We start from the raw sequence: 12,195 nt of genomic DNA on the forward strand, positions 1-12,195 counted from the left end.
AACATTAGCTGGAGTGGCTTTTTCATGGTTTGAATTGCAAAAGCAGCACTGAACCAGATTTTGGAGGTCTCTGTCTTGCTCCCTGCAGCTGTTTTGTGAGGGTGATTAATCAGGCATGTTCCTGTTTCTTGATGGCCACTATACATCATGGATTTACATCCATAGGATAAGGCAGCAAGCCTACAAATCCTTAGCCCCCATAACCTATGGATGCAATGCAGTAATTAAAGTGTTCTGCAGTTCATTAACAAGAACCTGAACACCTCTCAGCAAACTGAAAGCAAACCAAAAGCTGATCTTTGCTGCACAAGTTTTGCTTGTCCTGGAATAACAATTTGTCATCTGCTGAAGATGGCCCTGCACACTGGTCTTTAATTCAGCTTTTAAATTGTTGAAAAAACAAACAGAAACCCTCCAAAGAAAACCTAACCCGCCCCTTCCGTCACCCAAAGAAGTGGGGGTAAGGGAGATGAGGCATGGCTGTTTATTCCCAAGTTACGGGTCAGAGCGTGTTTCTGAATTATGCTTTATTTCCCAGTGACGATTAAATAAACAATTTCAAAGCAGAGTCCAGGTGTCAGCTGCAGCCCTTCCCCTGCCCATCTGATTGGTGCTGCTCTCAGTTTGGCAGCAGCTCTGACCAGCCAGGGAGCTGCATTGTTTCCAGGTGCCAGAAGGGCGAGGCGCAGGTGCCTCCTGCCAGCCTCAAAACCCCTGGGACTATTTAAGGCGGGCACAGGTCAGGCCCTGCTTGGCTGGGCAAGGGCTCTCTGTTGTGTCTGAGTCCCTGGTCTGGGGCTTGTGATTGAAAACCAGTGATAGCAGGGTGTGAGAAGCCTCGTGAATGTAGGAATTACTGCGCGAGTCTGTAAAGCCAAGGTCAAGGCTAGAAAATGAGACTCTTCTGGGCTGAACTGTGGGGAGAAGGGAAGCAAAGCTGCCTGTTCTGCAGGTAAGGAAGCCTGGATGCTACCCTGGGTCTTCATGTTGGCAGCACAGGGAGGAAGAGTGGTTTTTGCCTAGTGAATGTAGTTTACTTGCTGAAGTGCCCACAATGGGTCACACGGGACTGGACTGCACTCTCCTGAGTAGGTTTAACTGCACTAGAAGACTTTCCTGCTATAGCTCTGGCAGCAAACAGTAAAAATGTGGGTTCTGGGGCTGTGTGTGCTGAATGAGCAATGCTGGCTTGGTGGAGAATAGGCACTGATAAGCTGATGAAGGCAGAGGGGTGGTCATTGCTGGGCCATTTAAAAACCCTTGGTTCTAAGTGATGGAATAATTTTTCTCTGGAATAGCACGTGAGAAATTGGGAGGAGAAGGCATGTGAAAGTGTGATATGGATTAAAAAGTGAAAAGTGGAGAGCTCAAACTTGTCACTTTCTCCTTTTTCTCCGTTTTTTCCTCAGCAGAGTAGTTCTCCACCACTTTCAGATAGTTGAGAATATATAACTTAAAATCCTTTAAAAATTGTAATTCTCCTAATTGAAACAATGAGGTCATAGCTGGATAATGATCTCCCACTGTCTCTTCTGCTACTTTAGTCTTAGCAGTATGTTCCTATGGCTTCTTGAGTGGCTCACAGGGACTGCAGTGTGGCTGTTGGCTTTCCAGAGCTCTGCAAGTGGCTGTGTCCTATGGCAGGTTAAATGTTCATGAACTGCTCTGCCTTGAGCTGTGGATGTGGGGTGGTTCAACATTTAAACCATGCTGAAGCTGTGGTGTCACTTATTAGACTTAATAAGTTTATTTGTGCTGCGGTTTAAAGTGGATCACCGCAGGCAAGATCAAGATCTAGTCAAAGAACCACTTCACAAACGTCTGCAGATGAGGTCTCTAAAGGCTGTGTTGGCTGATTTTGCTGCAGCATTGAGTTAGTTGTGCAGTTTCTTTCTCTGTGCTCTGCACACTGCTTCTCCAGGCTGTGTTTGACCTCACACTCGTGCAGAGAAGTTTCTGAACACAGAGCAATGTGACTCGGCATTTTTACAAATGTGTGTTTTTAAGGGTAATGCTGAAAGTGTCTCAAGTGTGCTGAAGCATGAAGAAGTTCAGTGTGGCAGTGCCACGATCTGAAAGCCTCACTCCTCGAGCAGGAGTGACCTGGGTAGCGTGAGGGGCATGAGCAGGAGCAGCACTGCTGGGCTGGGATGACCCCTGTGCCATTCCCAGTAAGCCCAGCAAAGGTGCTGGCTAAGGGCCTGGCTACTGCCCTGCTGATTGCAAGGAAAGGGGTAATTCTGAATTAATTGTATCACTAAAGGTGTCTCTGGAGCGTTTTGAGCTTCATCCTGCTGTGGTAGCTCTGAGCTATGGATGTGTTGGTAGTGGCACAGATCCAGGTCCCCTGGGCCCAGAGGTTCAAACAGACTTGCTTTTATCAGTGAAGTGAATTCCACTCCAACTCCGGGAAAGCAGAGTCCAATCTGACACACTAAAGAAGTTTATGGACTTCTGTTTGTAAGGGCACTTCTTCACCTGGGGAGTGCCTTTTGGTGCCATTGCACTGCCCGTGTGGAGCAGGGCCTTGCCTGGCCCTGGGCTCTGACCCTGCCCTGGGCCTGGCTGGGCTGTGCAGCTCACGGGGCAGGAGGTGCCCCCACTGCCCAGCCCTGCTGGCACCTTTCAGCAGCGCTGGATGGAACTAAAGCTTCTGTCAGGGGCAGTGAGAGCCAGCAGGGGCTGCTGGGGGCAGAGCATTTCCTGCCTGTTCCCTGGGGGCTGCTCTCCCATCCCATTTGTTTGGAGCAGGTTTCAGGCTTCTCTGTCTGTTGGTTTGTGTCGGAGCTGTGGGTTGGATCGAATGTCCTTTCCATTACTGAATGTAAGAAACTCTCCAGGGGTGAATGCTGCAAATATTCCAGAACACTGTTTTCTTCCACGAAGGCCTCCTATGGAATATCCAGCTGCTGTGCTGGAAGTCAGGAAATCCGATGCTCTTGTACATATCAAAATACAGTGAACCTCCATTTCTCTGCCCCACAGCTCACTCGGGTTTCTTGCCTCCCTGTTGCTGTTGGCATGACTCTCAATGCAAATTCCCTCCCTGGGGGCAGGGGAAGGGGCAGTGTGCTGGGACAGAGCCTGGTGCCAGGCTGGGCTCCCCCCTCAGCCCAGCCTGGTGCTTCCAGGGGCAGGAGATGCTGCAGGGTCCCCCAGGACACCTGGGCCAGCAGGGATCCTCCAGGAGGATCCCCTGCCTTCAGCCCAGCAGGATCTGGTTTTATTTATCCTGTGAGGGATGTGGGGTAGAGAGCACTTGGAAGCAACTCGACAGCCACTAAAATAAATGTTCTTTTCTGTTTATTCCTTGGCTTACATCTGGAAATTAAATGTGCTGCATTAGGAATCTCAAACTTTGACTGTCTTACTGAGTCTTTAATTGAAGACAGGGCAAGCCCAAAAGCATGACTGACTTCTGTTGCTGCACTAGGAAAAATCACTGATTTTGGAGAGGCTGTGGGTACATGGCATTGCTGCTGTGGGTACAATACATCACTGCTGTACAAAAACCTTTACTGTGATCAGGACATGGCAATGACTCTGGTTTGGAATGGTTGAATCTCAGTACAGGAAATAGATCAAGAACGACTTTAATGCTGGTCTTGGGTGAAACTACAGCAAGTTGTGAATGCAGGCTGAGAGCTTTCTGTTTAAAGCTGGTATGTCTCTGCTAAAAACTGGTACATTTTCCACAACAGTCAGCTTAATGCTGCATTTTTTGCATAAAGAAAATTGTTGAATCAAGCTGAAAGGAATGTGTCCTTAATTCTTTCAGCAGTTCTTGAGCCACACGTTCAGCAGCTCTGTTCACAAACCTCAGCAATGTTGTTCTTATTTCTACAACATTTGCCTCAATTTCCTGTTTTCCAGCATGTTTTGAGTTGAAGAGAAAATGGCTCTTTCCTCAGTGCTGTCTCAGGGCTGAAGGCAGCTGTCAGAAATGTGCAGGAGTGACTTCCCAAGGAAGCTCAGCTCTGCAAGGTGCTGGAACCTGGGCTGGTGCTGCGGCTGTGAGCCCCAGCCCCTGGCCAGGAGCTGGTCTGGGTTGAAGTCCAGCTGGTTTGTCCTGCTGGATTGTCCCTGCCAGCCCCGAGCCAGCGGGGCTTGTGCAATTAAACAGCTTCTAAACCTCTGCCAGCCTGTTAATAAAGCCTTGTTTATGTGCAAAGCACTTGGAAAACAACTCTAAACGCTGGATTTATTTGCAGTAAACGTTGGACTTCATCACAGAAGATTTTCATCTGGGTTTGCAAGCACGATGCACATTTTTGCTTTGTTTCCCAGCAGAGAATCGGGCACTGGTTACCTGTTGGAAGGGTGAGTGGGTGGCTCTGCAGCAGCTTCCTAGCACTGCTCCTCTGCTCTCTGTGCCCTGCACTCCCTCCGTGGGGTGCCTGGAGCAGCTCAGGCAGTGCTGGGAGCGTTTGCTGCCTCAGAGCCACCCTGGCCTTTCCTCTGCAAGCAGGGGCCGTGCCCCTCAGAGCAGCCCAGGGGGGCCTTCCCAGTCAGTGTCCACAGGTGGAAGAACCCAAAGCTGTACCTGGGCAAAGTTATTGGTTTTCTAGCATTTGAACAACATTTAGCCTTTCCTTTTCTAGAAAAGGGCTTTCAGAATTCCTTTCTCACTGTAAGAATGAAAAAGGACAGCTTGGCTTCTTTCCTTTCCTAAAAGACTCAGCTCATTCCTGAGTCCTTCCTGGAAAAACATTTTCTGATGTTGAAATTAGCCAAGACCAGAGCTGCTGCCTGGGAGTACTTAGCTGTAAATTCACATGCTCTTGGCCTCTGGTTTGTTTTATCTCCTTGTGTTCAGCAGAAAGCCTTTGGCTTTGCTCTGGTTTTGCTGACAATGTGAGGTCCAGAGTGACTGCCCCAGGAGGGTGTTACAGTCCTGAGACTAACATCGTGTGTTGGGCAAAACTGGCAGCTGCTGTGCCCCTCTGATTGTGGGATGGCACCACGTGTAAGTGACAATAACATTTTACTCCAGTGTAGCCCCTGTGGCAGCCCCACAGCAGTACTGAGGATCTGAGATTCCCACTGGGAGCTGCAGTTCCTGCAGCGGGGAGCAGGGAGCTGCTGCATCAGGGACATGGAGGGGAGCAGGAGCTGCTGCATCAGGGCCAGGGTGGGGAGCAGGAGCTGCTGCATCAGGGACATGGAGGGGAGCAGGAGCTGCTGCATCAGGGACATGGAGGGGAGCAGGAGCTGCTGCATCAGGGCCAGGTGGGGAGCAGGGAGCTGCTGCATCAGGGCCAAGGTGGGGAGCAGGAGCTGCTGCATCAGGGCCAGGTGGGGAGCAGGGAGCTGCTGCATCAGGGCCAAGGTGGGGAGCAGGAGCTGCTGCATCAGGGACATGGAGGGGAGCAGGAGCTGCTGCATCAGGGACATGGAGGGGAGCAGGAGCTGCTGCATCAGGGCTAGGGTGGGGAGCTGCTGCAGACCCAGCCCAGGGAGGGCCGGTGCTGCTGGCTCGGGCAGCCCTGGGGTGGCAGGGCTCCCTTCTGCCGTGTCTGTGTGTGCTGGAGGGTGTTTGCACATGCCACCAGTGCCTTACCAGGATCACCCTGGGCCTGGTGCTGCTTTCCAAGCAGTGGGAATGCCTCAGGGGGAGGTGGAAGGAGACTGGGAGGGCTGGGGGGCCAGGATGTGCCAGCTCCCAGGCAGGCTCCGAGGGCTGCTCCGACCCAGGAGCTGCACTCTGCTCCCTCCATCCCTCCCTGGCCTTAGAAGAATCAGAAACATCTGGCAGAGAGGCCACGTAGCTCAAGCCTTTTAAGTGCAGATGCTTGGGAGAGTTGTGTACAAACACGGAGCTGGAGTTTTCTTTGTCACTGAGACCTCTGACACTTTCCCCTGTGCTGAGCTCTGCTGCACCTGGAATTCTCCTGGGCATGGTCTCCTGCTGGCTCCTCCTTCCCCTGGCAGTGCTGGCTCAAGTGTAAGCCAAGCTAAGGTGCCCCAGGGCTGACTCTGATCCTGCTGGGAGTTCTCCCTTGTGACTTGTACATGTAGAAAATACCTGGCTGGTTGTGTATGAGCTGGATTTGGTCTCTGGGTCGTGGTAAGCAGGGATGAGGGGCCAAATTCTGATCTAGTGATGACATGGGTAAACTCCCACTGATTTCCAAAGACTGAATTGGCTGTAGAGGGCTGGGTTTGCAAATCCAAGTGCCTCTGACAAACACATTTGGCTCCCTTTCTGCCAGCACTCCATTCTTTTTTCCCCAGTTCAGATGTTTATGTGAGTGCTTGCTGGCTCGAGAGGCTGAATGTGTCTGGTTATATTTGAGGGGATAAATGGAACTAAACATCTCCAGCAAATGCCATCAGCACTGCTCAGCTGGAGGAGCCCTACAGGGCCTGGTGCCCCTGTCTCACAGCTCTGCTGCTCTGGTTTCTCTGGCTGGGAGGATGCAGGTTTCCTGTGGGGCTCCCAGAGCTGCCCCCTCCCAGGTCTGCACCAGGGCTCAAGCCCCTGGCCTGGTGTCCCAGGTGAGCCCGAAGTGGCAGCCAGGTACTGGTGGTGGCACTGAAACTTATGGTGGGCAGAAGTGCTCAGAGACAAACCCCTCACGTCACATGGCTAAATGATGTGTGAAGTATGAGAAGTACTGATGTTAGTGGCACATGTCTGTAATAAGCAGTGCAGGACAAATTTGGGGCCAGAAGCTTTCCTGCAGTGCAGTACTGAGCCAGTGTGATTTGTTTATCCCGATTCTGAGATAAGCAACTCTTGTGGTTTAAGCCCCAGCCAAAGCTAGCACAGCAGTGTGTGTGTGTGTGACAGATTTTACTATTTTTTCCATGTATTAAAAAGACAATAAAATTTATCTGTGTGGCTAAGAGAGGAGCAGTCACCTCAGCAAAATGTGCTTTCAGCAGCAGGAGTGTAGGAGTGACACATGGTGGGAAAACATAAAACCAAGCATGAGCACCTTCCCTAGAGCAGGCTGTGCAGGGAGCTGCTGCGTGTGCCTGCCAGAGCAGCCTCCTAAGGGGGCACAGCTGGGGGGGTTTGCACCCAGAGCTTCCCCCTCAGACCCCTGTCAGCAGCTCTGCTGCTGCAGACAGGGAGTGCTTTACCTTCACTTTCTGCCTTCATTTCCTTCCTGGCCTGGCTGGACAGGGCACGTGGAGACTTCCTCTGTCCTTCTGGATGTACACACTGTTCTCTGCTGTTTTTCTATTTGCCAGTATTATGAGCTGTAATTCTGTGTTAAAACCAAAACACTGCATGGAAACAGCAGTCAGCAGGGAGTCAAGGAATGCTGGATGTAACAACTTTCACAGTTGTTAAGCCATTGCAGTGAGCAGTTTGACTCATTGATGCTTCCTCCTCTCTACCTCCTTGGATATCAAATGCTGCCCTGGATTTCCTTTGTAGTTTCCTGGGAGTTTTTAGCTGCAGTTCCTTCCTGTGGTCACTGCCACGTATGCAGCATTGTGGGAGTGCCAGAGGGCATCAGTGCCCTTTGCATGGGCATCCCTGGGGCTCTGTCCATGCCCCACGGCCCTCTCCTTGTGCTCTGGAGGCAAAGCCTAGAATATCCCAGGAAGGTTTTCCTTCCTGAGCTGCTGGGACTGGCTGGAAGGAGGGAGCCTTTTCCACCTGCCACAACAGGTGTGTTTAAATTGTTCATCCGTGTCATTAGGAGGCTGTGATACCTTTCCAGGTGTAGTTTGTGAAATCATTTTATTTGAAGACTAAGGCAAGCCAGAGAGCCTGAATAGCTGAATGACACGTCTGAGTCACGGGCTGCTTCCCAGAGATAGTGATTTCCTTGGCAAGGACAGCTGAGTGGGGTCCAGCTCTCATTTCTGCCTTTGAAAAGGCAGAGCTTTCCCCTGGCAAAGGGAAGGGCTGCCCTTGCTGAGGTGTGGGAAGGCTCAGACCCCAGGCCTGGCTCTCCTGCTCCCTGGGACGAGCGGAGCCCATTGCCTCCCCTGGGAGCTGGGCTGGTCCCTGCCTGCTGGGGCTCCCCAGGGCAGCAACCCCTGCCCAGGCAGGTCCCTCCTGGCCCTGGGGCTGCTCTGGCTGGGGAATTCTGCCACGTTTGCCTGAGCCTGAGCAGCCAGCCTGCTCCTGGGGGTCAGCTGCTGAGCACCTCTGGGATGAATGGGCTCTGGGAGCTGAAGCCAGCATTTGTTTCTAGCCACAAAGAATGCAGCCCATGGAAAAACCATAAAAGTTTCTGGTTGTGGCAGGATTACAGCAGGGCTGACAGTGAAAGTTCCTGCTTGGAGCAGGATTACAGCAGGAATGAAATTTCAGAGTTTCCACTCAAATGCAGACATTGATAATTTTATATTTGCCTCTTTGTGGCTTGAAATCAACTTCCTCCTGGAGCTGATGTTTCTGTCTTGTAGAAGCTAAATCTTCTGTAATTCCTTTTATAATTTTAAAAATAATTTTGTTGTAAAATTGTCCCCCCTCCTGGTGTCCTGCTGCCTGGCTGGGCATGCAGCACCTGCAGCAGCCTGGGGATAACTGCACCTGATGGCTCAGTTAAATGCCACGAGGAGGTGCCAAGGCTACCAGGCTGTCATGGGCTGGGGCAAGACACACTGATTGCTGGGATTGTTTAAAAATCTGGGGCTGTGGGGGTTTCATCTGACACCATTCACATCCTGAGGCTGTTTCTGTGAAGTTTTGGTCAACCCTTTTGGCCAGTCCTTGGTAAAATCCCAGCAGAAATCTCAGTCCTGTTAATATTCTAATTGTTTTCCTCGGCTCTGTTAGTTATTGGCAAAGGCTGTGGATTCTCTTGCAGCTTTTTAATGGTTTTACACGTGAGAAAATGATAGGATGCACTTTCCAAAGTGCTTTTGTAGGTGATGGGGCCACAAAGGGAGACTTGCCTGGGACCCTGCAGGCACCACAGTCAGGTTTGCCTTTGTCGCTTGGACTGTGCAAAGCCATGAGTCAATTTCCATCCCTGCCTTCACCTTCCCACAGGCAAAACACAGTCTTGGAGCCCATTTAATGTTTGGAGAAGTGGTTTGAGAGCTATTTGCTTAGCTTGCACTATTATTATTAAAGACAGAAACGGGTTTTTAAAGGTTTTAGTGAGTTATAATTGTAGATGGTTTTCACTTCAAATCACCTGGCAGGAGCACTGGGACTTGCTCTGCAAAATGGAGAAACCTGAGCTGCAGCAGTGAGGAGCCTCGGGGACGTGGATGCTTCCCTCAAATCCACTGCAGTTGCCTCAGAATCACAGGATCACAGGCTGGAAAAGAGCTCTGAGATCAAGTGCAGCCTTTGAGCAACGTCCCCCTTGTCCCCAGCCCAGAGCAGAGTGCCACATCCAGTCTTTCCTGGGACACCTCCAGGGATGGGCACTCCAAACCTCCCTGGGCAGCCGATGCTCAACAACCCATCCAGTGGAGAAATTCTCCCTGGTGTCCACCCTGAGCCTCTCAGTGCAGCTTGAGGCCATTTCCCCAGTCCTGTCACTCGCTGCCTGGCAGAACAGGCTGACCCCACCTGGCCTCAACCTCCTCAGGCAGAAATATCAGCTGCAGCTTGAGACTCTCGAGTCTTTTGCTGGAGTCTGAGCAGGATCCTGAGCAGCACTGCAACCGCTGGGCACTGCAGCTGCTTCAGAGCTTAACAAAAGCCTCTGTGGTGAACCTTCAGTTCAGAAATGCTAACAATCAATTGCTGCAAATTCATGTCCTCGATGCTTATTAGAGATATTTGACATTGCAACACTTCTCAGAATTCTTGTGAGGCCAAGCCCTGTGTGTCCATTCTAGGAACTCCCTGAGAGTGGAGAGCAAGCCCTGCCTTGAACACAGATGTTCCTGGTAGGGAGAGACTTTGTGGACAGGGCTCTGCTTACACAGAGGTGTTTCCCCCTCCCAGTGTGTCTACTGAAATAATGAATTTTCTGCTTTGGTTTTAAACAGTTTCAATTTTAACACCAACCAAATACTTTCTGCAGTATTTTCTTCTCATTTTGTATAACTTGGGTGGATTGAAAGATGGGGTATTGTACGTGGTCCTGGCCTGGATCCTCATTCCTGGACCTTTCCCAGTGAGGTTATTCCAGGAGGATTTGTGCTGGCTCAGCTCTGAGCAGTCAGAGGTGCCCCACGATCCCAAACGCTTTGCAGGCTGATTTCAGAAAGCACAGTGGTGGTTTCTGGTGTGGGCATGGACGTTCAGCTCCTCTGAGGAGCAGTCCAGCACACCCTGTGTCCCCTGGTGTCCCCTGGTGTCCCCTGCATGGCCCATCCTGCAGGGCAGCTGGCAGGTTTGAGCAGCCAGCCTTCTCTGGGGATTGCAGCTCGTCCCAAGCTCTCTGGCCTGGATCTCCCTGAGATTCCCAGTGCTCCTCAGCTCCAGCCTGGCCACACATGCTGGAGAACACTGGTTCAGGATGTCTGGGTCTGGCTGAGAATGGGTGTGAGAAACAGGAGCAGGGGGAGACAATGTGTCCCCAAATGAGGGTATTGGGAGATCAAGTTTTCAGTTCTGTGTTTGATTTTAGCCAAAGGACTGATTTTGTTACACACTGCGAGAATGAAAACTAGAATGTTAGTGTGAGGCTGCCTTTAAAAATGCATTTACTGAGAGCTAGCCTTTCACTGTGATCTTTGTGGAAGCAAGATGGAACCTGCAGGTTTGCCAGGTCTGACTGCAGTGCAATGTGAGATGCAGGGGACACGTGGCTGCTGCTGGAGTTCTGGTGCTTCCGAGTGCCGTTCTCACTGCAGGGAGCAGCAGCAGCCAGCAGGACTCAGCTTCATGGCCCAGAGCTGCTGCTGAGGCAGCTGGGGCAGGGAAACAGCCCCAGAGCCCTCCGTGGCTGCACCATGGCAGTGCCACTCCTGGGGTGCCACAGGATGGGCTTTCTGCTGGCACACAGGGGCCCTGTGCTCCTGCAGGGCACTGGGATCTCCCAGAGCTCACTGAGGTGATTCCACACCCACCTGAGCTGTGTGGCTCTCCCTGCTGAGCCCCCACTTTTCCAGTGGCATAGGAGCAGTTAAAATCCATCCTGCTGGCACTGCTGCAGGGGTGGCCTCAGGGGATGGGTACCTGGTGGCACAATGGTTTCACTTAGCCTTTCTCTAGCAAATGCACAGGCCAAGTATCTGTAGCAATTTGGCCAAACCTCTTGCTTAAAGAAACATCCCTGGGGTCTTTGGTGCTGGTGCTTCCAGCAGCTGGTGAGAATTACTCCTGGTTGTTTCCTTTCCCTCTCCTATTCGCAAAAGGAACAAATTAAGAAAGTCAAGATTTTTCTGCTTACAAAATGAAAGGAAAAAGCTTTGTAGAAATGAGGTCTGGGCAGCAGTTGGGTCTTTGTTTTGTGCAGCAGGACCTGCTTATGCAAGGGAGAGCCTTTGGCAGGGCCCTGCAAGGAGGTGGGCCTGGGGCAGCTTTGGGAGAAAGGGATAAGAGAGATTGTGGAGAGGGAAACATGAAATGCACCCGAGGGGCACGCTGTGTCCCAGGAGCCACACTTTCCCTAGGACACGGAACTCATTCAGCACAAGCCATGTGCTTATCTCCTAGTCAATGGAAGTCGCAGTACTGCTGCATATTTGGTTTACTAAATGTTAGATCCAGTGTAAATGGGTACTTTCTGCTAGCCCTGTCACTGTGGCTTTATCTGCTCAGCAGCAATATCAGAGTCTTCCCAGCCCATGGGAATCCCCACCCTTGCTCTCCTTTTCTCCTGATTCTGGAGAAAGGAGCCTGCAGCACCGATGCCTGGCCCAGCAGGGCAGGAGAGGAGCTGGGCTGTTCCAGCAGCCCGGGTGCCCTGGGACACAGGCTGGTCTGAGCTCTCCGACATCCAACAATTCCCTTCCAGGGAGTCCCTCAGGCTGCACAGCCCTCCTGACCCCTGGGATCTGGGTCAGGAGCTGCCCTGCCTCAGCCTGCAGCCTTTGCTCTCAGGAGCAAACCTGCAGTGACTCCCTGAGCACAGCCAGGGACGGGGGGCTGCCCTGGAGCAGTGGGGTAGAGCTGCCCCCCAGAGCAGGTGCCACTCTGTATGGTCTGATACACAGCCTTCAGAAGCACCCCAAAGCGTTCTTTGGTGAGACAAACAGCAAAAGGAACCAAATCCTGGGCTTCATCGTGCTTTTTTCTCAATTGCTGTTGCACTTCCATTTCAGAGCTCTGTTGCTTCAGCAGCAGCTTAATCCCCAGTGCCATGGCAGCCCAGCTGC

The sequence above is a fragment of the Passer domesticus genome, chromosome 11 (assembly GCF_036417665.1).
Source record: "Passer domesticus isolate bPasDom1 chromosome 11, bPasDom1.hap1, whole genome shotgun sequence".
Lineage (NCBI taxonomy): Eukaryota > Metazoa > Chordata > Aves > Passeriformes > Passeridae > Passer > Passer domesticus.